The sequence below is a fragment of the Aythya ferina genome (assembly GCF_964211825.1).
Source record: "Aythya ferina genome assembly, chromosome: 7".
Lineage (NCBI taxonomy): Eukaryota > Metazoa > Chordata > Aves > Anseriformes > Anatidae > Aythya > Aythya ferina.
In genome coordinates, this window is record NC_140302.1 from 12960152 (window position 1) to 12986709 (window position 26558).

The window sequence follows — 26558 nt, forward strand, 5'->3', positions numbered from 1 at the left end:
TCATCTAATAAAGCAACTACTCCATGAATACCCATTGAGGTAGAAATAATCACAATTCCTCCTTGTAGAAAACAAACACACAAGGTAAAAGCACTCCTATCCACCATGACAGATTTCTCATCCAACCTCTGGCTGAAACATTCCTTGGAACCGAGCTGCAGGGGCCCTCACATACCTCACCACAACACCGATGGTAGCGGAAGGCAAGCAGGGCTCTAGGGGTGCTGCCAAGCACACAGAGCAGGGACATGGGCTGCACACCTCTGGGCCACCCTGCCAGCACCCAAGGATTTTGGGTGCCCTCCCTCAGCTCTCAGGGCTGTACCCCAAGCCCCAGGGTTTGGAACCAGGAACCTTGCCTCCTTCTGTGGCAGGTTCCTTCCCCAATCCATTTTCTGATATCCATAACTGAGACAGAGATCGTATGAAAATAAAGTTACACTTAACATCACACTTAGCTACAGCAACCCAGAGATCAAGGTACAAAGAAAAAAAGCTCATTCAATTCAATATGAAGTGAAAACATCACCGTCATCAGCATGTGTGCACACATGCACACCTGTGCCTGTATACACAGAACAGGGTAAACACTTCCACCACAAACACCTGTACTGGAGGTATTTGTGCAGGAACAAGTTTCAAATATAAACATTATTTCCGCAGAACTCTATCTGCACAAAGAGGAAGCACTCTCTCTCAAGTATCTAGTACAAATAACTGAAAAATAAGTTATCAAAATATTGTCGGAGAAGTGTAGTCAAAGGATAAAAACATTTTAAGAAAGAATCAAAACAGATCTCACATTTTCCTTTGATTTGCCCAAGGTCTTAGTGGACTTAACAGATTTACCCATCAACCGTTGTCCAAGTAGAAGACTGTTCTTTATTTATATGAAATACAATTCTGAAACCATACTTTTTATTAAATTTGAGTCACTTTCATTCAAAATGCCAAATATATTAAATGTCATGTTTTTATTTAGAGGTGTTTACACACTTCTTTGCAGCTTAAATATATATCTAGGTATTTCTCTGCATGCTTTGTGTCATAAAAAAAAAAAAACTTGTCCCAAAATGGTATTTGTGCAGATAAAAAACTAAGTTTACAAAATCACTATTCGTGCGTTTAGTTGACATGCTTACATCAAACCTTCACATAACTTTTATTTATCAGTCTTTAACTACAATAGCCACCAGTACCGAAGAAACCAGTTAAATGTTCTCTTAACCACCAGTAAAAGGTACACACACAAGTAACACACACACGCACACAATAACATTTTATAGCAGATGTTTTATATGCAAAGTCTTGAGGACCAAACCCAGAGCACCCAAGCACAGGGGAAGATTCTTCCCTCCTAAAAACCTGCTCCCTTCCCAGGAAATGGCAGGGGAAGGAATCACTTCGTTTTCCCCTTCCAGGCAGAAAGGAAAGGAAGCCATCTTCCTCCGGGGGCCGTGCTCCTCACCCTTCCCCACGTGACCAGTGTCCAGATGCTGACCGCGGGGCGAGGGGCAGCAAGGCCGCAGGCACACAGCCATGGCCCGGCGTCCCCCCAGGGCTCCGTGCCACCGTGGCCACCCTCACCAAGCTGCAGGGAGGTCAACTCCTGCCCTGTGCAGCAAACAGGAGGAAACCAGGGTGGGCAGGGGGTGTGCAGGATGTCATCTGCTGAGCCCGACATTTGTCTGTCCTATCCCTCAGCAAGAAGGGATACGCTGCGCCTTGGCAATCAGTATCTTTTGAGGCTTGAATCATTTAGCCCATTAAACCCAAGCCTCTAATACGGGTGTCATTTCTTAAAAACATACAGTAAATGCATTAAATTATTGATAGTCATTAAACAGGAAAAAAAAATTAAACAGCTCTCAGCTTTTATCAATCATTAATGCAGTTTCCACTTGCGTATCTCACTGGGTTGCTATCATATAGCACGGAGCAAAGAGTACAAATCCTTAAGGCATGAATTCATTTTCTCTGGATGCAGAGTAAAAATATTCTTGGCAACGGGAGAGAGGCTGAAACATGAAGCAGACGGGTTGAAAGGAGGCTTCTGTCTTTTGCAGTAAACAGGTAGCAGCAACACAAGACAGCGACAATTTCAGGGACCGAGGCCCAACCACTTCCCCCCCACTTGATTTCAGGGCCAGCAGCAATGCCAGCAATCACCTTCCATACCCACCAGCTATTAGGGCCACCCCATCAGTGCTCCTAAATGTGATCTCTAATGGAATTACATGGTATTGAAATAACTTGTCGGAAAAGAAAGGAGCATTGAGGTCAGTGGTAAAACACCCAGCAACTTCACGGAGACTAAGATCACACCCCAAGCCTGCCCGCTGCTAGCGATCCAGTAAAACAGATCATGTGCAGAAAAACCAAGCTGTCACCAAACTGACAGCCTCAGCTCAGAAAGTGATGCAGACTGAGATAGTCTCTTGAAGCTATTGTGAACCTTTACTGGGGCGAGTTATGACTAGACCGAAGGCTTTTATCAGCTCAGAATGACTCACGCCAACACAGGGAATCTGGAGGCAGTTGCCAGTCGGTGGCACCTCGCCTGGCTGTGATGCGCTGGCTAGCTGTGCGGGGAAAGTTAAATCCCATTTTCTGTCCATTTTATGGACAGACTGAAAGCTTGTCTTACAAAGGTGCTCTCTCAACTTTCATCCCCCGCAATTTTATTGAAGTTCAGTAGTTTAAAACGCAGCAAAGAGGGAACACCACGTATGATTGCAGCATGCAGGGACCTACCTGACCTACTCTGAAGCAGCTACTGTAGGCAAGCCATAGCTATACAAACATCAATGTGAAATGCACAGAAACACCAGATCTGGCTGCAGACTACTCAGCCAGTGAAACCTTAGCCCTGCAGCAGCACTGCTACCGGAACCCAAATTAATTTGTTTTAAATGACCTTGCGCCTATTGAAATGAGCTGTAATAATAGCTCTGGAGCACACTGCCAACAGGCCAGGAGCTGAACACAATGCTCAGGAACTCTTCAGGGACTCTGCCCACACCCAGAGCCCACTCGCAAATTACCAGCAGGAAACACTCGTAACCAAAGTGTTCCACTCTCCATGAGGGCACAAATTCCTTCAAAGAACATTTCTGTTCATGCTGAAAAAACTGAACATTAAAGATGAAAAAAAAGTACAGAAAGAATCTTTGTCTGCTTCCAAATCTACGTCCTATGGAGCTGTTTTTTTTTTCCTGAAAATGATTCAAGAATGCACTGAGCCGAGCAACTAGATAATGCCAAATGTTGATACCGAAGTAGCCAGGAAAAGCTGCTGTCACTGGAAAACATTTTCTAGCCTGTTTACAGTCAACTTTGTTACAAAATAAAGACATTTATTTCCAACCATCATTAGTGCAAATCTACATGGAAAAAAAAAAACTTTCCTTTAGGAACAACTCTTATCTTATTACACTGAGCCCCAAGGAAGGTAATAACAGCATTTAAAATAATAATACAAAGCTATTACAGATCAGTGAATTGATTTTGAGATACATCAACAAACTAAGTAATTCACAATCAATCCCAGTATGGTATTAATCCTTATCTGCATACAGAACGGGGGGAGTAACAGCTCATTTTCTTCATGCAGCACGCAGCAGCTACAAGCTTGGGCCTTGGTCCAGGAACCACCATGAACTGTGGCAAGATGCTCACTACCCCCCTGACCATGGGCAGTGCACAGCCGTGAGGACACGGGGAATGGAAGTTGAAAGGCGCTCGGAGCAGCTCCAGGGCTGCCTGCACCAAGCCGCTGGCACAGAGAGCAAGCAGCCGCCAGGCTAACAGCCCGCGCTCCGCCACCCCCGGGTGCATCTGCAGGCAGCCCACAGAGCTCCGGTGCTCACTTTAAACTCCTCTCTGTATCATGTGTTGGATGTGATTACTTGCTCTTTTGACCAAAAGTAGGAATTACTTGAAACGCACCCTTCTTGTCAAGTTCTCTTTTTCCCCCAAAAGTATGTACCCCACTTTTTTTTTTTTTTTAAAACCACTGAAGTCCACACCTCAGGACACCCCTTCCCCCCAGGAATGCACAATTAAAGAAGCTACAACTGCTATTGAATTTTCTCTAGTCATGATTCACATGAGCTTTCCACTAAGTTCTCTAGAATTTTTATTTCAACACTACAATTTGGATTTCCAGCTAAAAGATTCAGCAGGATTGCCCATGCCTCCTGGCATTTTTCCTTCCCAACCGAAAGAAAGAATAGCATGAGAATCCATAAGCAAGGATGGCAAAACAAAATTTCTCAGATCCCTGAATGCAAATTTCAAGACCATTACAAATAAGTCTAATGGAAAGCAACTCTGAAATAATAGTTAAAGCTTTCAAATTCTCATTATTGTTTTTAAGGGATACACTATCAGAGAAGAAAGCTGCATCTTCAGTCCAGTATTGAGTTCTTAACTGAGTTAACACAGATCTAAACACGAGGCTCAACTGTTTGGCACCTATTAATTTCTGAGATGGGACCTTTCTGCATTGGATGTTTGGGTCTTCTGTGGCAGTACCTATGCATTCATCCCCCACCCTCACCCCCTTTATTATTATTATTTTTGTAAACTGATACCATGATAAAAATTGCTTAAAATAACAAAGCCAAACAGCTGTCAAACCACCACTAATATGACCTTTCAAACAGGTTTCCATTTCATAAATCATTTCCATGTTCTAGTTTCACACCACCCCAGGGAAAGTTACATGCAGAACAGAAAAAATTCATTATCAATATGCAGAGATCATTTGGCAACAATACCAGCTGCTAGTAAAGACTTGCGCAGCAGCACGATGATTTCAAGGCACTGTGCTTGCAGTATGGAAGAGGTGTTTTGAACCAGTAGGTTAGTTCTAGATTTGCAACATCAGCAAGAGACAAACAGTTCTGCTTCGACTGCCCCGTCATCTACCTCCCTACGAGCCAGTGCATGGAAGGCATGAGGAAGAGAATAGAGCGTTAGCACTAGGTACTAACTTGCTTCTTTTGCAACATTTTAGGAAAGCAATTACAGTTATTTTTGTATTTGTTCATCTTCCCAAGGGTCTAGAAAGTTTAGAGACCTCAAAAATGGAAGACATTCACCAATTAGTTAAAACTTGTTCATTGACCATGCTCAAAGGCAGTGCTAGCAACATCATAATTCTTTGTTTTCTTCACTACAGATATTAATCTACTTATTGTATTGATACTTCATATTATTTTGTAATAACCTACATTTCAACTAATTTTGATGTTTTCTTTAAATTTTAGGAAGAAATTACTAAGAATTTCCTTGTTCTGATCTCCAGTTCTGATTCCTTCTTTCCTTTGAGATAGGCTTCTCTAGGTCAGCAGTCAGTGGCTGACACTTTGAACTTCAGTCTCCCAGAGTAGAAGGAAGAATCAGTGAGTCCAAATCTGCATGTATGTGTATGCATCTGTATTATTATTATCATTGCTGTATTCCCCACCTCCAGATCATTTGCTTGTCCCGAAGCTCAAAGGGTCACATATAGCTCTCAATACATTTCTTCTGGACACTGATCCCTGATCCAAGAGCTAATGGCTAGTCAAAAGACATACAGCCTCTGGAATGTATCAGAAACCAAAGCAGAGGACAAAATGACTGCCTCCAAAGGATCTTTTACAAGGGTTTTCTCCTGCACAGCTCTCACTACTGACAGCTCTGCTGTTCCTACACACCAGTATGACCTACGCCTACCAGTATAATTGCACTATGCGGATGCCTGCCACAGCATGATGCAATTCAGGACTTACAGTATCTACATTTTTCTCCCAACCTTAGACGTTTTTCCCCACAGCTTGTATGTCCCATGTAAAACATTTTCTCCTCTAATCATACGATTTGGAACACTTCAGTTTTTAGACAGAGTAAGTTCAGTAAGAAGTACTTAATAACCGATCTTTTGAAATTATCAAATAAAACAATACTTTCACAACGATTACAGCTATAGCTAGTATGAAACACACAGCTAGGATTTCAGTAAGAGCTCAGCTGAGCATTTTTCATGAACAATAACAGAAAATGCAGTAGGAGAAAGGGGAAACTCAGGATCAAGGACAGAAGCAACCAGCAGAACAGCCAGACCCTGAAATGTCCACACCTCACAGGTAACCATCTTTCAGACAGGGTCTGAGTCTGTAAATAGCAGCACTGCAGGAATTGCTTGACTTCCCTGGGCTTTGTACAAGACAATTAGCAGAAACAAGGCTTACATGGCTGATCCTGCATCTCCTGTTTGGTTCATTCCTACTTGCACATGTCAGCAGTAATCTCTTACAAATATCGGCAGGAGTTTATACTCTAAGAATTCCAATTAACGCAGTACAAACCCACTACATTTCTCTGAAATTTGCAAACAAAACCCAAGGCTTTTTTCCATGGTATCACCTCGTCTGTGCTTCCCTGGGCAGCATCTTGACATACCCCTCATGCGCCACACACTGTTGCCAAGCTTTTGAGTTGGTGGGACAAGGACAGTTGATGATTTCACCCCTGATACCTCAGGGACCAGTTTAGAATACAAAATTAAAAGCTGCATTAACCACAGGAGCTCCGTTTATACTGGATATGTATAAGGAGAATTGAATCAGTGATAGAGTTTTTCAACAAGGACATGAGAAGAATCACCAAAAACAGCATCTGTGTGTTTAAGAAAGCCAAATCTCCCTATGTCTGTATCACTAAGATATCAAAAAGGTAGTATTTATGGCCTTTTGTTGTCACTCTATTAGCTGTAATTACAAACCATTACTCTAAAAATTTATGCACAAATATCACTTGTCAATAGAACTCAAAAAAAAATTAAAAAAAAGAAAGCATGCAATTTTTACCAGGGGGACTGCGAGAAAATTTTCTATCTGACTGTGGCACCTATGCAAAGCTTCTCAGCAGCTTGTTCCATGACAATGGATTTGCAAGGCAAGAACTGAGGGGATTATTTGATTCAGCATCTACTCAAGTGGCCAATTCCTTCAGCAATCAATACTAATCAACAAGCTAAAACCTTGTAAGAAAAAATCTGAAAGCATTTGAATCCTTCCTGCTGCAGCAAGCAAGACAAGCTTTATAGTCCAACACAGGCACCTCAGACACTGCTGGTTTGGAAAATCAATTTCACCTGGGATTTAAAGCAGACCCTACACTTCTTCCTATATGCCAAAACACGGAATCCACCTTTTAAATGAGATCCTGTTAAGAAGAAACACACACACATGCACAAACAGCTTAGGTCTAACATCATCTATTTGTTACTTCACACTTCAGCTGTGCAAAACAGACCATAACATGAAGAAGGGGCAGAGGGACTGAAGTAGGAGTAATTTGTTTTGGAGTGAAATACAGGCCTTTCTCCCTCTCACATACACACAGAACCTGTGCATTAATAACAACGGGAATCTCACTTCCTTTCATTCCTATCTTTCAGGGTGAGCTCAGGGGTTAAGAGAAGTGAGTCGTGTTGCTCTGACAGTACACATGGGGAAAGTGGAGTGTTAAAGCCTTCATAAAAACAAACTAGAAGCACACATCTCTTAGGTTCTTAAGGGGGGGGAACAAAAAGATTTAAGTTCATTTTTGAAAGTCTGTTTTGCTTCATGAGGCCCATGTCTCCCACATATGTACTTCCTCCAGCATCACTGAAACAGAAACCTCCAGGCTGTCAAGCAGGCCCGAGGGCCTCTAGCATCCATTAAGACCCAGTTAAAAACGCCATTTGAAAGCTATTTAATAAGCTCTCACTTATTAAACTCCTCAAAAGGCAAGAAGGACACAAGTGTGCTTTCCTCTCCAGAACGTGGTCACTCCAAATCCCACTGCAACCACTCAATAGTTCCCAGCAGAGCTGCAGGGAGCAGCCACAGCCATATAGGAGGCAAGGGGCCAGCAGGCATGCCACACCGCATCACACCATGCTGCATGGGTAGGGGCAGGTCTGGTGACACGGAGCTTGCAGCAGCACCACTAGGACATGGGGTAAATAGGGCCATCAGGTGGCATGAAGCCTCAGCTATGGTCACCAAGGGACAGCTCTGCTGCCTAACAGGAAGCACACCAACTTCAGGCTGTCTGGACAGCCACCTTCAGAAAGGAACCAGTGCTTGGGATTCCTAGAAAACAGTCCAAGGAGAAGGGTGAGCTGCAAGCGTGGGCTATTCCGCAGCACTAAGTCTGGCAACAAGGAACAGTCGTGCAAATACGAACTGAAAACATCAGCGCTCGCAGAAATCCACCTTCCAATCCAGCAGAGGTTGGCACGCTAACTAGACCAGGACTTAGTATTTCAAATAAAGCATGAGAGCAATTCAGACAAAAATTAGGTAACTATGAAAGATGTATCACCTGAGGTTGAATCCTCTCTGTTGACCTACAGCTCATCTGATCACATACCTGCTGCTCAGCTGTGCCCTGCTGGGCAAAACACGGGAACCATGCCCAGCAGACAGGTCCTTTCTTCCACCAACCCCAAGTCTGCAGACAAATGAATACAAGTGTGCATACACAAATACATCCATGTGTGTGTATATATACATATAAATATGTATATACACACATTTTAAAAAGCTAAAGCAGCAGCTATACTTTGTATATATTGACATGCACCTTTCATATACATTGAGGCTTGTTTACGCAGAAGAAAGCTCAACACTACAGAAACAGCCAAGTTACAGTTTTTGCACTAGGCAAAGATGATTAAAACCTGAATATTTCATAGTGGTGAATCACACTGCCAAGTCTCCAGGGACCAGAGCAATTTCAATTGGCATAAACGAACATTTCCCAATCTTCTGCTGCTTCTGTAATGAGTTATGCTCAAGCCCTGCCAATCACTTCTCAGCAGACGGACCCACTCTCCAGCTTTTCAGCTCTATTCACCGCTCACGAGTGCTGGGAGGGCTGTGTTTGCTTCCACATGTGCCACTGCAGTTGTCTAACAGCAGCAGCGTGTCTGCACTTTGAACCTTCGGCCGCAGCCACCCGTGCACTTCCTCACAGCTTTCCTGGCCCAGGTCTGTGCAGAACTGGCGGAGAGAGAGGCCTCAATGCAGCAGAGCCCGTTCTCCTGTCAGTTTTTATCTCCCCAAATGAACACAGTAATTTCTGGATCAGCACAGTAGGAAGAAGAACCCAAACAAAGCTATTTCAGTCCCTGTACCCACATTTGGGCTGGCTGTGCCCTGTGCCCAGACTGTGAGCCTTTCCACACCAGCAGCTCCACGGAGAAGGTCTCTGGAAGCCTTCACACGCTAACATGTTCCCTCCTTGACGCAAGTTTAACCTCAAGAGAGGAGAGGAAACAAGCTGCTACACACAGATTAGAGCTGATGAGCAGTAGGTAATGACTGGAGCTGTGTCAAGTTGTGGTTACAGTTTTTTATTTTTTCTTGTTTAAGGTATGTATGGGTTCACACACTCAAGTTGCCTTTTGAGCTTACACGGTGCAAATACCTGAACTTCAACCAAAACTCAGCCAAAAAACACTCGTAGGGACTTGCCTCAATGGCACAGGAATCTTCTCGCAAATGGGGGCACAGTTTTGCTTGGAGGGTTCAGACAAAAACAATTTCAGATAAATTAAAGGAAGTCAAATTGTAGACAACCAAATCCCATTTTTTTCTTCTAAAAATTGATGCGGCATTGCCAGCCTGGTGTGTGGCCATGTACTAGTTCTACACTCAGAAGAGCTAAAAACTGAGCTAACAGAGCCAGAACAAGTTTTGCTGACACCTACCTTTGACTTTTAAAAATAAAACTCTCTCACAGGTCCTCAGACTCATTTTATCGAAACATTTTTACTTCTGCCTTAGATGACCTTCCTTGGTAAAAGATTAAAAGTGCTGACAAGACATCCTGCTACCAGCTGGCATCCTCGCTCCTGTTACCACCAGTGGATTTACATTATCAGATTGCTGTTATTTTTTGTATTTTAGCTTTGGCTGTTTCTGAAAGGCCCTAGCACAAAACCCAAGGTCCAAAGACTAAGACAAAGATCCCATGCAGTGATAAAAGCACACAAGTGTAATGAGTTAATGTAATTTATCAGGTGTCACTGCATTATGAATACAGGGATGCTGGGTCTACGTGCATTCCAGTATGTGGGACTTCTAGATTTATAAAAAAATAAAAAGTCTTTTCACTCATTCCAGCACCAATGTTAGCCTGTAAGATCATTTTATTGAGGAATTATCAGCAATAAGTTACTAATTATCAAGTTTTGTTCATATACAAAAAAAATACTAGAGGAAATAACCCAGTAAAGTCAATAGCATTTTTTTTTCTTCCTCACCTCCCAGCATCTCAAATGCTAACAGGTGTACGTACATTAATCCATTGGTTTGGAGGCCTCATAAGCTCTCTCTGCTTCTCAGGGCTCTAGCTGTGCAAACAGAGAGTAAGCACTGATACATCTCCAAAGGATACACTCCTCCAAAATAGTTTGCAACCCTTAAGACTCTCTCCCTCTGCCTCCTTTGTTTTTATTACTATTTTTATTTTAAAATTAGAATCTGTACAGACTATTTCTTTGACCGAGTCTTCAGGAGTTGAAACTCAGCAGCACCCTGGGAGAATGCCCAAAACGCAAATAAAAAGCAGAGAACTCCAATCCAACAGAGCTCTGCTGTCCATTTCCTCAATGCCTAACTATCCAACAAATTACAGCCAATTAAGTTTTTGTTTACAGTGATGCTCAAGTTTAAAAAAAAGGCATTCCTCCAAATATATTAAAATAATTAGTCCATCCACAAACACCACTGGAAATTGCCTTGGGTTTCCCCAAAGGACTCGAGCTTTGTTATTGTATGTAATTATAGTAATCAAGAGATCCTAACCAGGTACTGGAAACATTAGGCTGGTTAAAATAGGGAAGACTTAAGGAATTGAGTTCTTATTCACGACTCCTATGTTCTTCCTTTCCATTTCAAGCACAAAATACAAAAGTAGATTTTAGTCACACTTAAAGAGAAAATCAGCATTTCAGCTGCTTAATCTAAGCTGTTTCAGGCCTGAAATCCTCGCGTATGCCAAAGAAAAAGCAAGGTCACAACTATCAGCATCATACTGCAAGCATCCTAAAGCCAAAGCACAGCTTCTATATGGAGCCTAGAATTATAGCCAGCATCCAAGAAGGTGAGCAAAGCTTACCAGCCAGAAGACAGCAGGACTAGCAACCCTAAAACACTATTTTTCAAATTTGCAGTTTTCAAAATGTAAGCCCGGTAATAAATAAGTACTCAGAACCTTAACCATCCCTTCCCAGCGCTATTAGCTTTTCACCAATCTGAAACATTTTGCTTTGAAGTGAAGAAAATGTTCCTGAGGATTTTATATATGCATATACATACATACATATATATATATTTATATATCTATATAGATATATATAGATATATATATATATAATTATATATATATATATATATATATATAATTGCAAACACTGTTTAACACCTGATGATGCAAACAAGCTTTATTTTATTTGCAAGGAATCTCTGCTGACGCTGTTGACTACACAGGCACTTAAATTTACACATCAGAGCACAAGCAAAATCCCTGCTGTACTGAAGTCAATCACATTTCTGGAAAGGACTTCAGTGGAACCCATACTCTAAGTGCTGGCTGCATCAGGTCGATAGTTTCCACAGACACAATTTTTCTTTTCCTATACCACTCCTTTAAAGAGCAAGTAAGGTGCCCTGACATTCATGGCTTTAAGAAATACACAAAGACTCGGAATTAACACGGTGGAAATTTGTTGAAGAGAAGTACAGGAACGAAGCAGAGACCCAGCCAGCGTGCCTTGCACCAGCTCCTGCAGAAGGACCAGGCACACACCTCCTTGTCCTGCCCACAGTGCTTCCCTTCACATGTCGCTCCTCCTTGCGCCCTTACTGCAATAATGCATATTAAAGCATACTCTTCTGAAAAGACTTGAGCTCTCCCAGACATGTCTATGAGTGCTACGTAACGGCATTTTGGGTAAAGCAGCACCAGCATGTGTTTCTGTGCTTGAAGCACAACATACATTTGGTAAACAGGCTGTGAGCTCCAAAGGCAGGCTGGTTAATTTAAACAGAAGGTCTACGCAGCATTCCAGACTGCGGGTAAAGAATCCAGAAGCACCTACTGCCAGTGGTATTCCCTGAAGTTAAGGGACTGCTCCAGGATTAAGCATTCACTGAAGTGCTTTGCTGGGTGGAACAATAGCTAATGAGTTAGATATTAAAAAAAAAAAAAAACACCACTGTCAATCTCTTACACTATGAGTAACATTTTGAAGTAGACCAGCAGACTCCAACTCCTGACTTTCTGCCAGATAGCTTTTGCAGTATGTTTCTCTCCTAAAAAGTTATCTCTGAAGGTTAAAACAAGCTTGACAATAATAGTCAGATGGCACTTATCTGCACAACAAACTCAGTTACAAGCCATCAATATTTATTAGATATAAATCTCAAGCCCTCTTGAAAGTTATAACAAGTTATATAAATTAATCTTGCTCAAGATACTCATCAGCATATTTTCTAACTTTAACATCATTAAAACGGCATTCACCAAGTACCCCTTGTCATAGTCAGCAGCTGTTGGCACTTAGCTTTCTGCACCTTAATCTTATATTTGGCTATGCTAACGAAATTAATATTCTGGTTTCCTTTCTCTTCTCACATTTAAGCTCCAAGGCAAAGGAAATGGATGTTCCAAGAAAAAAATTAAAATAAAAGTAATTTATTACCAACATGTAGAATTTGCACAGATCTGAGGAAAACAAAGCATTTATATCATAGTTGTTTGTTTGTTTGTTTTTAAATGCAACAAATTCAGAAAGGGTTTCCAACTATAGTTTAAACCTTTGAATCCTCCAAAAAAATAGTTGCATAAGTATTTGAGAAAGATTACAGGAAATAACACCTTTCAAAAGAAGGAATGGATTTTTATGGTGCTCCTTAAAACTTCATTATTAAACTGTACAGTCATCAGATGTTTTTGCCAGTAATTAAGTCACTACACGAAAAACAGAGCTGGAGACCAAGTTCCCTTGCTTCCCTAAAGATCAAAATGCTACTGTATGATATACTTACAGGTTTCTGCTCTCCTCATAAAATTATTATGCTACCGAAGACATTCCTAAATCAACCTCCTGTTAGGAGGTACAGAGGCTGCAATAAAAGCAAACCAGAAGAACACCTGAGGGATTTGAGTTTAATTCAGCAGCTGATGATATTTAAGCATATGGTCAATGTAAGCACTTTTCTGAATAAGGACAAAATTAGCATGTGCTTGACTCAACCTGAGCTCAAAGAGCCTTAAAAATTGACTCAGAAATGACAGAATTGGTTGTTAAGGCAAAGACTCAAATGCACTCTAGCTGTTCTAAAAACTTAGAGTAACAAGACACTGTCCTGTCTTTGTAGGTTGCCCATCCACATTCACTGATTGCCCCTACTGATCGAAGGTTAAAATGTTTTTTGAAGAAAAGCACACACCCCCACACAGACCATCCAATACTGAGGATTTATCGCCAGGCAAATGGATCAAAGGCAAAGATACACACTTAACTCTTCTGACCCAACGTGAAGGCTGCAACCTGAGAGATGCGTCTTCCACAGGAAAAGAATCAAATCAACCAATCCAGAGGTTTTAAAGAGTTTTAGGAGAACTTAGGTAAGTTGTAATGGTTTAATACAACAGTAAACCTTAAAGAAAAAATAACAAACTTTCACCTAGTGTATCTTCTGATGCCTGTAACTAAAGCACTCTTAATGCATTCCTGAGGAAAAAAAAAAAAAGTCTTAAAATACAGAGTACAGGAGTGTGCAGTGGCTGGAAGGCAACAGTGTAACTGTGGGGTGCCAGTAAGCACCATAAAACAACTTAGATACCTAAGTGTTATCATCACCTTGTCAAGAATGATTATTTAGCAGTGTCTCTTGCTCCTGAAACACCCAGAGAAAACTAAGGCTAAATTCCAAGAACACTGAATAGATTATATGTTTTGAAGAGGAAAACAAGACAAAGGCAACCTCATCTTACTCCAGCTCTTCTCCTTGGAGAATTCTGAAGTTCTAAAAGCTGTCTCTTTGGTTATTACTATGTATTTGTCTTTCCATCTCAAGAAGATATGAAAATTGGTCGTAATTCAAGGCTAATTCGGTCTCTAATTAGTTTGCAATCTTAACGGCCCTGATCCTATGTGTTAAAACTGATTTTTATCATGCCTGATACTTCATGGATATATCGTGTTCTTGCTAATCTGGATCAGCACTTTTAGCAAGCTTTTAATATGAGCAGAGTAGTATAGAGGCAAGAAATTTTAAATATCAGATCATCTTCTGACAATGCATCAAAGAGCAAACAGATGGAAATAAAGCAGTTAAGTTCATCCAAGGGAGAAAAGTCGTCTTCCCAAAGGAGAATTTGGGAAGATAACCTCCAGTCCTTTCAGAATTCTGTGTACAGATTGGCGTTTAACCTTAGAAAGGGAGAGAAACCCTTATCAATACAGAACTGCTCACTATCAGTTTTTCTTAGAACTGCATTTGAGTACTGCCCAGAGTAAAACAGAGAACAGAGACCCTCTTCATTCTTCTACCTGGCTTACAATGAATTGCCGTTTACAGAGTGGCACAGGCAGATTACAAGTGCCTGGAATAAATGTTGTATCGGAACAAGTCTGGTCTGAGTGCATTCTCCACCAGTGAGACAGCCACAACATACAGACCCATCGACAGCCAATGAGATGCAAAATTCTGTGTATATATAACATATAGTCCTATCTTCCATCATCAGAAACTGCACAAGAAAAGCAGTTTCAAGTTCACTCTAGTCTGAGCAATTTGCCTTGGACGCATTTTATGAAGTCGGGATGTTCCCAGCTGAGTGGTATTATCTCAGCGGAGCAGTGGGTCAGCGTAATGGCAAACCACTTGGCCTCTGGAGAGAAGTGGATTTCCAAGATGTGACCAGTGGCAGCCAGCTAACAGCCACGTGTTCATCAGCCCCATTACAGAGCCACCACAAGGCTTGGCACCACCACACTATTTTCAGGAACAACGCCAGATGTACTTTCCGAGTCACTTCCAACCAAATCGTTAATTCTGAAATAATGTTTCCACCAACCTCTATGCAAGGGAAGCCAGAGGACCAGCGCACGTATTCAGTCTAACCCAGATTTGTTATTATGAACTGGACTCCAAGCTTTCTTTCATGTAACACTCAGCCAACTGAGCAGTTTTATAAGGTGCCACAGGAATGTATTTCCTGTTATCTGAAACACATCACTTCTAGAGCACATGAACGACAGTTTGTGTCAAATTCCTACAATAAACTAAGAGAGCTGTCAAGTTTGATGGCATATTAGTTTGTCACTTGTAACAGGCAAAGCTGTGTGAGCAGATTAGACAATGCAACATAATTTAATAATTTTATCATCTATTCTTCTTGACATCATCATATATTCTTCATCATCTGCCTGTGAGACCATGTGCCAGATAGCGCCCTGCTTGAGAAAGGAAAATAAAACAAATACTGTCTACCCATACACAAACACAAATGTTTAACCCACAAAAGGAAAGATAGGCTTTACAAAAATGAAACAAATATGAATCAAATCCAACTAAAAATCCCAATCTCATTTCTGGAAACTCTCACACACAAGTTCAGATCAGCTCTTCTAAAGGGCTAATGCAGAAGGAAATCTGTTTAGGCAATTGTGCTCACATTAGAACACCCCAAGTGTGCTTACAGAGCTTTAACACAGTTCACAGGAGCAAAGTCTCAAACAGACTCTCTGAAGGGGATGAAATACAGAAAGAAGCTGAAGGATAGAGCAAGAAAGAGAAAGAGGAAAAAAGTAAATATCATATCATACCGAAAAGTTTCTGACATAAGTCATTTTAAGAAAGTCAAGTATGTAGGTAATATCAGAAGTATGTCCGATTATTCTGAGTTCAGTGAAAAGATAATTATCACTGAGTTGAATGAGGGTCAGTACATACATTTAGACTGTCGAGTATGTTTAAAGAACAGCAAGCAAATCATCACATGCACATATTCACGAGAAAAGTTGGGACTCGCATTACGGCTTTCTTCCTAAATGCAGCTGCCAATTCCAGGGCTCTGAGGAAAGTGGGAACAGACAAGAGGTGAGCAGACAGGTTTAGGACCGCAGAAGGAGTTAAAGACACACCAAGAACACTAGTTAGAACTGGAATTAAAATCTTCCTGAGAAATACTGTTTCCAGTGTCCTTTACTTTGTGTGTTCCTCTTTTCAAGCTACAGAAGGGATAAACACCAAAATATTTTGCTTTGATTCTTGTGCATTTGGCCTATCACCTGGGGAGGAAATGATTGTACTATTTAAATATTACTGCTTTCATGAAGTTGAAAAAACGTCTCTTGGATATGTGCAGGTCCCCCCCCCCCCTTTTTTTTTTTTTTTTTTTTTACACGTGAACCACAACCCTTCGCTCTGCACTGCTGTGGGACGCGAGGTGTTGATGTGCACTGCAAAGTGCAGGCACAGATGACTTATAAGATTAGATGAGGCATTTGATCCACAGCATAGAGATGCAGCAATTCCTGTCAGTGCTCAGGAAAAAAACTCCTCTTCACCCTCCCTAAAACTGCTGGCATGCCCAAACAGTCCTAAGTATTCACCACCGGCATTCACACAGCAACACCAGTAGGCTATATTGGGCACCAGTGAATCAACATGCTTATTACCTTGCCTCCTCTGCAGGTGTTCACAACTAAAAACTGCTTTTAGACAGGGCACAAGCAACCCCAGAGGGGCAAAACAGGCCAAAGACTTTTCTCCAAACTTCTGCCAGTTCATCACAGCCCAAAAGAACCATTGCAGCTGTAATGACAGCAAACCCATGAGTGTGAGTAAGGCATTAGCAAGCTACAAACTACTGAAAAAAGCTGGGTTACGCTCAAAAAAATCCTCTTTAAGTCTGGAATCTGCCCACAGAGAATCAGTCTATCAATTTTTTAAAGGGCATTTCTTTTAACTAAACTCCTGTAATACATTTTATGCAGTGTTATATTACTAATAATTTCCATGGGATTTTAGGCATGAGAGGTACCAGTTACCTCCTCCCCGGTGTGGCGGTAGGGAGAGGGAGAAGTGATTACGCTTTGAAGTTTGTATATAAAACATCTGCATGTTCATTTTATTGATTTTTGAAGATAATTTTATTTCTCTGATTTCAGAGTTACTCCAAACTCCTGAGAGCCAGTTTTTTTTTATTATTATTATTTTTTTATTATTATTTTATTTTTTTTGTTTGTGGTAAAGACTCTTATCCCTCAATTTACTTTATGAGAGGTTCTCAGGGGCCCCTGCTACTCCAGGGATCTCTCAGAAAAAGGGGCAGGAATGTGGAGGAGCTTCCAAGGACCTACAGCTCCAAATTTTTTTCTTTTTACCCTCCATTTAGAGGTAAGATTTTGTCAAAATCTAAACAAGAAAAAAATTTGTCAAAGCTTTTAGAGAGCAGGAATGAACAGCAGCTCTGTACAGCAGAGGCACATCCTCCCCTGCAACAGCACATCTCAAAGTGCACTTGCACACTTGCCATACCCTGCTTGCAAGGAGTTACAGCTGGGAAACAATTTAGGCCAGCTTTGGCCTGCAGCCACCAAAAGCTATTGCTAATGCGATGCAAAGTCACAAATTCATCCGTACTATGCACAAGTATTTTGTTTGTGTTTCTGCAAACCCAATTTTTTTAGGTGAGAGTGAAGATCGGGGCTCTACCACCAACTGAAGTGTAAATCAGTGCAGCCCACGATGAACGTCTGTGCTCCTCACAACGCGGCAGCCGAGGGTGTTTGAATTCAAACTTCCTTATCGGTGTTTACTCTTAGCAAACTAGCGTGTTTATCTTTCCTTTATGCTGCAGATATTTGTGCCACTTTCCAGCTGTTTATGTAATTGTGACCTAAACCAACGTTGACAGGGATTTGCAACATACCCGCTTGATTTTTTCGAGCAGCTGCTCCAGGACTAGGAAGTTTTTCAAATGAGTTAGTGTAAAGATACAGAGAAATCCTGACTTACTAAGCAGTTTAACACACAAACAAGAAAAAACACATTTGGGAGGACTGGAAAAGCCACTCAACTGGTTTTCCTGATGCCTCCCCAGCACAGGTTGTTAATTAGAATAGTAAACCACGGCCTTGCTCTTGCCTTAGCACAGGTTCCTTGATGACTAGTTCTGCTTTCAACTTCCATCAGAAGTATTATTACAAATGGATCACTTGCTGTGCAATAGCTGATTATGGCACTACATTTCTGATGTGATACCACCGTGTAACAAAGCAACATATTTAAAACTGAAGTTGGCTTTTAACCACTATTTCCATTACTAAACATTAAAAAGGTGCAGTTATCATTTCAGCCACCAACAGAAACTGCAAGGAAGACCACATATGTAGTGAGCATAAGAGACAGAAGTGACAGAAATTGATAAAAACTTCATCGCATGGCTGACACGCCATATATCAAAGCCCTAAATCTCATTCTCTGCTTGCCTCCAATTTCCATCAAAGCCTGCCAGCTGCACATTTATTGAGAAGTTTGTGATCTGACAGCCACTGTATTACCAACATTAATGATGCATCAGTCTCTAGAATTACTGGGGAAACAGTCCAATTGATTTTATTATTATACAGAGTTCCTCACATTTCATTTCAGGCAGCTTCCTACCACAAATTTTAGCAATAACTAAAAACGCTACACAGCTGATGCACAAAATGCTAAGGCGAAATATGGTTACCACAGCTTCACGCCACTCCGTTCTCCCTTCAGGAGAGCTCCAAATCACTCAGATACCACTGTGTAACCCGTGAATTATGGGTCTATAACTAAAAGGGCTTACACATTACGGTGCGATAAACAGTGCACCACTAATATTCACTCATTTGCCCAAGCAAGCTACAAATAGACTCAGCCGTGCCTTCAGCTCCCAGAAAAGCAGTTTCCCCGAAGTCTTATAAATCCCTGCTGTTGACACGAGATAAAATCACGGGTGTGGAAGGGTGTATAACTTAAGTTATATTGCCATATAGACTGAAATTGTTTCCACAGGTATCATGAAGAACAGGTACACATTCTTGTGTAGCAAATAGCCCAATTTACACTGCCCTTCTTATCCAAAACTTTCTCCACTGAAAAAGAAACAAATCAGGTAACACAGCTGTCACAGGTACTAAAAAGATGCCATCATGCAATACAACAAATCAAGTTGTAGTGGCTTTTTTAAACCATACCCACATATTGTAAATATATACCTAAGTTCAAATTTCAAATGTTTGGGAAGTGATCTCCCAGAAATATCCAGGATCTATTGCCCAAAGTCCCCACAGTTACTATGTCCTTTCCCCCCAGCCCCACTGAGCCTGGCAATGAAACCCACTAGAGGATTGTTCTTGTCACCTTTAAGATTTGAAAAAGAACAAATAAAAACTGTCATAATTTTAAGAAGAGACATGTAAAGGTTCCATATCACCTTAAAAAGCAAAAGAGAAATACGATTTTCATTCTCCATTTTTTAATCTTTTAACTTCATCTTTTCCCAAGTCCCAGACAACATTTTCCAGCATTTGTAGTTAAAACAACCGAGTAAACCACCGTTAACAGTCAAGGTCTGTAACAGTGGCAAGAAGACAGTTAGGACAAACAAGAACTGCTGTAATGTAGAGTAAGATCCTTTCCCATTTACCTTTCTTCCCCCCCCCCCTTTTTTTTTTTGTTTTTAAACTTGTCAACAGCAATTCAGTCATTTTAAGTGTTGTAAGAAATAAATTTGAAAATCCATTTGCTTTAATAACTCAAACACTTCAATATGCACACTTTAAGAAAAATGCTACAGAAGACAGTACCATATCTGGTTCTATAGAAACTCCTCCCCAACTCCAAAGCAAGATCTCAAATTACAAGCACTGTAGAAAAAGAGCTCGTCACCAGCAAACGCACAGAGAGAGTAAGAAACTGCTTCTAGATGCAGAACAGCCCAGACCTTACACAAGTCTAGGAAACGCTGCTCCTTTTTTTTTTTTTTCTTATTCTCTGGCAATCCACTATTTTTAGAGGTGTGCAACACACTCTTCTCCGAGGAAGATTGATGAGGTTTCCTTAACCTGTTTTCTGCTCTCAGACTCCGCTCCCCAAGCAAAGAGTGAACATATCCAGTATTACCTGCATTACAGTATGGTCTGAAATGGATTCCACTTTTTACTGTGTGGTCCAATTCACAAATCTGGAGGTAGATCCCTGCTCCAGACTGCTCACCTGACATGTGCCAGAGGAGCAGTTTGGCTGCTGATGATTCTTTAGAGATCACAGCCTGCAACGCCAAGAGCAAATGAAACAGATCCCAGCTCCCTTCAGTACAGGCAACTGGTTCAGCAGTTCAGCTGCTCCCAAACAGGAGCAGAAATGTCGGAGGAAGGGGCAGAGCAGACCAGCCGTTCTAAGCAGGAAATAGTACAGACAAGCCTGAAGCCGGAGGTTTGGTTTATGTTGTTTCTTGTTTTGTTTTGTTTTTTAAACACTATCTACTTATCCACTTAAACACATATAAAACTTTCACCCATATTCATTCCCACCTTCAGAAGTTACAGGTACCTCATCAGAATTCCCTTTTGGAGTATCCAAAAGAGCAAGCAAACCAGGCAGGAAAACACAACTGGTTCAAGGAAGCAGACCTTTCCAAGCATCTTCCTGATGGTAACAGGTATAAATTTAAATATTCATGGACAGCGTAGAGAAAAGTCACAAGTACAGCTTTTACATTACTGGCACAACTTACATTTACAGCACACACGTTTAAAAAAAAATCACAATCATTATTTTGCAACGCATGTAACAGGCTGAATGCAGGCAACTCTAATAGGGAATTCATTAACTTGGGAACAAACAGTTCCTATAATTAGTTACCAGAAAATATTCAACATGCATTTACAGGTTTATTCTTGAACCACTAAGCGCAACTCTAGGCACTACAGCTGAACACCACAGAGGGGGGAGGAGAGGAACAAAAACCCGAAGTAGTTTAACCACCACCAGTTACTCTATTATTCTCTAGATCAAGAATTAAGCGACACTTAGGCTATTTATTTGTGCATACAGCCGGTTCTGTTTGTTAGAAAGCTGTTTTCCAACATGCAAATTGACTTCTTCTGTAGGTCAAACACTAGCATGAGCAAGCTGATAAAAATCACGTTAAACTGGGGCTTTTATCTCGCTTATACAGCTGGTGTAGATGCATGCAATCATACTGCTATTAATGCTCCACATTATTAAAAAGACTGCTTAAGTGGAAAGTACTTAATATTCATGAAGTCTCTTTAGCATCTGATTAGGTTCTTCCCCTTCCTCTGCCTCATGCTTAATTTATTACATTTTTTACCTGGGCCAAAAACGTAACTACGAAACCACCTTTAGTTTGCATTTAGCACGCCCTTGCTAAATAGAAAAGGATTTCTATTCCTTCAGAAGCCTACAAGGAATCGTTATTCAGTAAAGAAGCATACTGAGCTTGCAATTTAAACCAACAAATGCTTTTAACATACAATTGACGTATGGCAAAAGCAAGTTATACCAACAATCTGGTCTGATAAGCCATTATTACATATTATTGCATTAATAATTAGGCTCCTGGGGATGGACAGGAAGTATATATAAATGGAAAATGAGCCCTTGGAGACTTCACCAACCAATGGAAGCCTTAGACCCTGCATCCTCAAAGCAGAAGTTCAAATACCGTCATGGCAACCATGCGCAGATTATCCCATGTCAAATAAATCATACCTTATGCCAAATAAAAGCACAGGGCAGTGCAAGAGGGGGACATAGTAACCAAAGTCCTGATTTGACCAACACATAGGAGGATGGTGAATTTACTTATACTTCAGTCAGTTTTCTGAGAACTTACAGAGCCTGTGTCCTTAAAGTATTTATCAATTTGATTTCGCAAAAAACTTCATCCCACTGAAATTGATGCTCTAACTGTACCTTCAATAGGCCATGAGATGGAAGAAGACCCACCTGACTTTAAAGGAAACCACAAATGTGGGTTGTATCCTCTGCCAAGTAAATCCCCACTTCTTTGAACATCATGGCAACCTCCTCGCCTGAAGTCTACAGATTTTTCATATTTAATTTGTCAGATAAACACAGAAGAGTTTACAACTACAGCTCTAAAGAATCAAGAGCATTGAACGCTGGACAAACAACACTTGCCCAGCTGAGGCATTTCCAGCTGTGCCAGACCTAGGCCTCAGTCAGTCCTGTTTTCTCCTACAGCAACAACAGTGTACCTGCCCTGTGCCTCTGGACACTGAAGTTGTCACTAAAAGCAATACTTGGGAAAAACGCATACCTTTAACTTGGGTGGGCCTAATTTTAGCCTCCGTATACCACGTCCGTTCTTCCCATATGGTGTTTCTAACTACCTTATTACTCGTATTCCCAAATGCCCCAGGGATTGTGCCAGGCGCAGCCATTACACAGCATGAGGCAACAACCCTGGCAGCACGTGGAGGTAGCACCTCGCCATGATCCCTCAGTTAGAAAAAAAAAAAAAAAAAAAATCAGCCACCTTTCAGCTTTTTTTGTTTAAAAAAGAATCTCAGAACACCTTAAGACTGATTTTAAGAGCTGAAGAAGGAAGGACTGAAATAGCTTTAAGTTCATCTCCTCAGCAGTAATAAATAAGGCCTAAGAGTTGGAGGCAAAGTTAACCACAGTCCTGGGACTCGATCCAAGTCTCCCATGACAATAGGAAAACATTAGAACAGTAACATTCAAAATATTATTCAAGTTTTAAAGGCTTAGCACAGTTCAAAGTCTCCTTTGTGGAACAGCACTTTTGAAAATGTCGGCCGCCTTCCAGGGAGCATTTCCTCCTCATCACGCACAGCGTCATTTCTGCAAGGAGGAATGCTGCCACTCGGCTGAGCCAGGCAGGGGTAAAGTCTTTAAATGACTGCAGAATTCTTAAAAGATGGTAAAAGGCCTAATCCTATGTAATGATTTACAAAGCGACAAGTGAAACAGATCTACTGTGACAGGCTGAAAGCAGACCAACGTAAATAAAATTGCTGCTCGCATGCTCACAGCCTCACAGCCAACAGCACAGGCAAGAGCAGGACTCACACAAGGATTTTTATTTTATTTTTTTTTTACCCACCCATGCACCCATCACAGCCTATGCTGAGGGAAAACAGACAAAGTAACTTCAGAGTCAGGCACTCTTCCCAAGGCACCAGTTCACTGATTACTACTGCAGTTCTCACACAAACCCTCTTTGCATGGCAATCCCAGACTAAAAAGGCACAACTAATTTCTTCCTTACTCCACAAAAAACAGCAAAAATAAAAATAAACCTACACCTAAGAGCTCTGTACATCAGTTTTATTAATTAAGCTTGCAACTGCAGCACGGCAGCTGCAACACACAGAGGCAGAGCACAGCGCCAAATATGTGCAGCCCAAGCACGCAGAGTATTTCTCTGGCCAGCAATCGCGATGTGGGTCAGCAAGGCCTGGCGCTACTTATTTACGTCTTTTTCATATATAGAAGACACAGGCCCACATTTAACCACTTGTTTGCTGGAAGGCACCTGAGGCAGCCCCTTTGCCTGTCTGCACCCTGCAGTTATGGGGGTGCCAGGGCTGGCTTTTCCCCACTGGAGCAAACCCACTCGGCTTCCAGCTGTACAGCAAAATGCACCCAAGTGGGGGACCAGCTACTTGTCCCCTCTGCCATAGCATCAGGCCCCTGAAACAAGCACTCTGTTCCTCCTGGATGGCTCTTCCAATCCCTCCCTCCTCACAGCTGGTGTGGGGTACCTTCTACCCCAGCGTGGCAATACTGGATGGGTGTTAGGAGTGCCCCCACCGCACCACTGCCATGCCAGAGACTACAAGCAGGTCACTGACTGCCAAGGTCATCTTGTTTGTGGAAAAAATAAAAACATTAAGACTCTAATACGGTAAAAACACAGCAACAGCAATGAGGAAACACAAGCCTAATGCTTCCTCTAACACTCACTTAAAAACACCATTAAAGTCAGCTGACTCAGTCATATGACCTGGCAAAACTACCATTCATTACAACAGTTTGGGGGTAAACTCAGCCTGATTGCACACTTGCTCCTGCATTTTGTACTCTGCCCTCTTAAACCTCATCTCCGAGTAGAAAGCAATCAATTAATTGAGCTGGGGTTTCAAAACTGATGCTGGGCAGAACCAGCCGCCCCTGCTGCCTGCCAGGTTGTTCGGGCACGCTGCACCACCTCCAGCAACAGCGTGGGACAAGCCTGGGTGCAGCAGCAGCGCCCAGACCCAGCCCGAGCCCCCTTTCCTGCAGGGAGCATATAAATTTTTCTCCATCTGAGTCTTAACTACTGTTTGTCCGCAGACTTGTAAAATACCCTAAAGAAACGCCTAATGAGACACTGATCTGGCATCCAAATGTTCTCCCCCATCCAGCCCCCCCAGCAGGCCGTTGCCTGAGCAGCACAGGCACGGAGGCTGCCGCTTGTTTGCCAGTTCTCCACGGAAGGAAGGAAGGAAAGTGGGCGGGTGGGCGAGAGCTGGAGCCGGCGCAGCATCGGCACATGGCTGGCGTGCACATGTCCGCAGCTGCTCGCTACTAAAAAATATACATGTACGTCTGTACACACACACAATGCACTCAAAGTACAAATGAAGACAGTAGGTTGCTAGGACAGCATTGCTTCCTTTGTACCAGGAGCTAAAAAAAGTGAAGTCAAAGTCACAGCCATCGAGAGGACTGACATGCACTGCACTTATGAGACCCTACAGAAACACGATTAGCCCCAGCTTTCACGTTTCCAGGTAGCCAAGCACCTGCACATCGAGTGAGTTCTCCCTTTACTCATCTAACAATAGCGCTTTGAAACTAGATTCTGCACCAAAACAGGGGAAGTCCAGGCAAAAGTTGGAAGAAAGATTGCATAATTAACCCCATTTTATTACTGGGACGGGCAGGCACTCGGAGCCTAAGCAATCTGTTCAAAGTTACTTGAGAAGTCTGCAGGGGAAGAATTAGCTGAATCAGACAACCGCAGCCCTGAGTTCAGTGACCCAAAGCCAAACCTCCTGCCCTCCAACCGAATGCTTAACTCTCGCCGAGAGCGCCCCAGTAATTTGACAAGAGACAAGCACAGGTCTGGAAATGGGCTGTTACCTGGCCTCCTGCTGTTGCTGCTGGGAGGAATCATGCATGTGGCCAGCTTTGCGTTCTCTGAACGCATCTTGTTGTGGCATGGGGCTTTGCAGTATTTTTAATAAAAAACGTATTTTTGAAAGTACGTTAAATATTTTAGAAACCTGAAATAGGTTCCAGACTGCAAATATTTACACACATTCTTAACTTTATGTGCAAGGAGTTCAACTAAGTTCAAATAACCATTTTTATGTCTAACCTAAACTATGTACATAAATATTTACAGAATTGTGACTTTGATTTTCCTTCCTTGCGCTCACTGCATCACCTGGTTCTCGAGTGGCTGGGGTCAAAGAAGGGAGCTGCTTTCTCAGTTTCATGCATTAGCCCTATCCTGCATTGCCTGGCTTGCAAACAGAGGAGGAGCAACATGGAAATCCAAAACCCAAAACCCCAAGCTGCTTTCAAGTGGTTAGCATTCTGCAAACACATCATCGAAGAGCTAGACTAGAGCTTGAATACCTGTACGCATTCTGAAATCTCACACAGATGAATTTGAATAGTCTACCTAGATGCTGTAAACCCTTTTTTTTTTTTTTTTTTTTTTTAATCTTTTTCCTACAAAAAGCTTAAGTAGGAGTTTGTAAAGAGACAGCTCATGCACCCTTTGTGGAGATTTCCGTGGCACTGCACATGGATAAATCCTTGACCAGGTAGCGACAGTTTCAGACTTGAAAAAAAATAAAACTTTGGTAGACTAATCAAAGTGTTATCCATAATGATTATTTTATTCACAATGATTAAAAACTGGAAAGATACAAAAGGGGTTTTGGGAGCATGAGCAGCAGCACTGCTTCCTAGATCCTCATAGCAAAGCAGGGCTAAACCTGGTCTTCATCGCCCCCAAAGACCTCTGCAATACTGAGCACCAAAATCAAGGCATGCTCATCAACTTGCCAGTATTAGAAAGCAGGCTTGGTCCATTTAAACATTGTACTTCCTAGCCTCTTCCTTCTTCAGCAACAGTTGTAAGAAATGTTTTGAAATAGCAAGTTAATAATGTTGACCTGAAAGTTACTTTTATAGGTTTGTTTATGCATTTGATAGCATGGGTGCTTAGCTACTTTAACTATTTCCTCCCATAGACCAGCTCATCTGCCAGTTTCCTCTGTTTGTGTACAGCCTTTGATAGTGAAATAGGACAGAAAAAACGCTCTCGAGTGTTCGCATTCTGGCTTTAAAACCACAAAGCCTGGCAGAGTGATTCACTAACTGTCATAATCCCCCAAACAATTTTCTCTTAAAAAGAAAACTTGGTATTTATTTTGTGCTTCAATA

At 41.8% G+C, this 26558-nt stretch overlaps 1 protein-coding gene across 9 annotated transcripts in view; it reads right to left on the reverse strand.

Annotated features, from left to right (window-relative positions):
* The window catches only part of ZMIZ1 (zinc finger MIZ-type containing 1), a 352041-nt gene that overhangs the window by 302269 nt on the left and 23214 nt on the right, over positions 1 to 26558 (reverse strand). For 2 of the 9 annotated variants that reach the window (XM_084526373.1, XM_084526377.1), the window contains exon 1: positions 13098 to 13208. The exons of the other annotated variants lie outside the window; for them this stretch is intronic. The gene's annotated coding sequence lies outside the window, so the exon portion shown is untranslated. Of the gene's footprint in view, positions 1 to 13097; positions 13209 to 26558 lie in introns of those variants that run through there. 9 annotated transcript variants of the gene reach the window in all.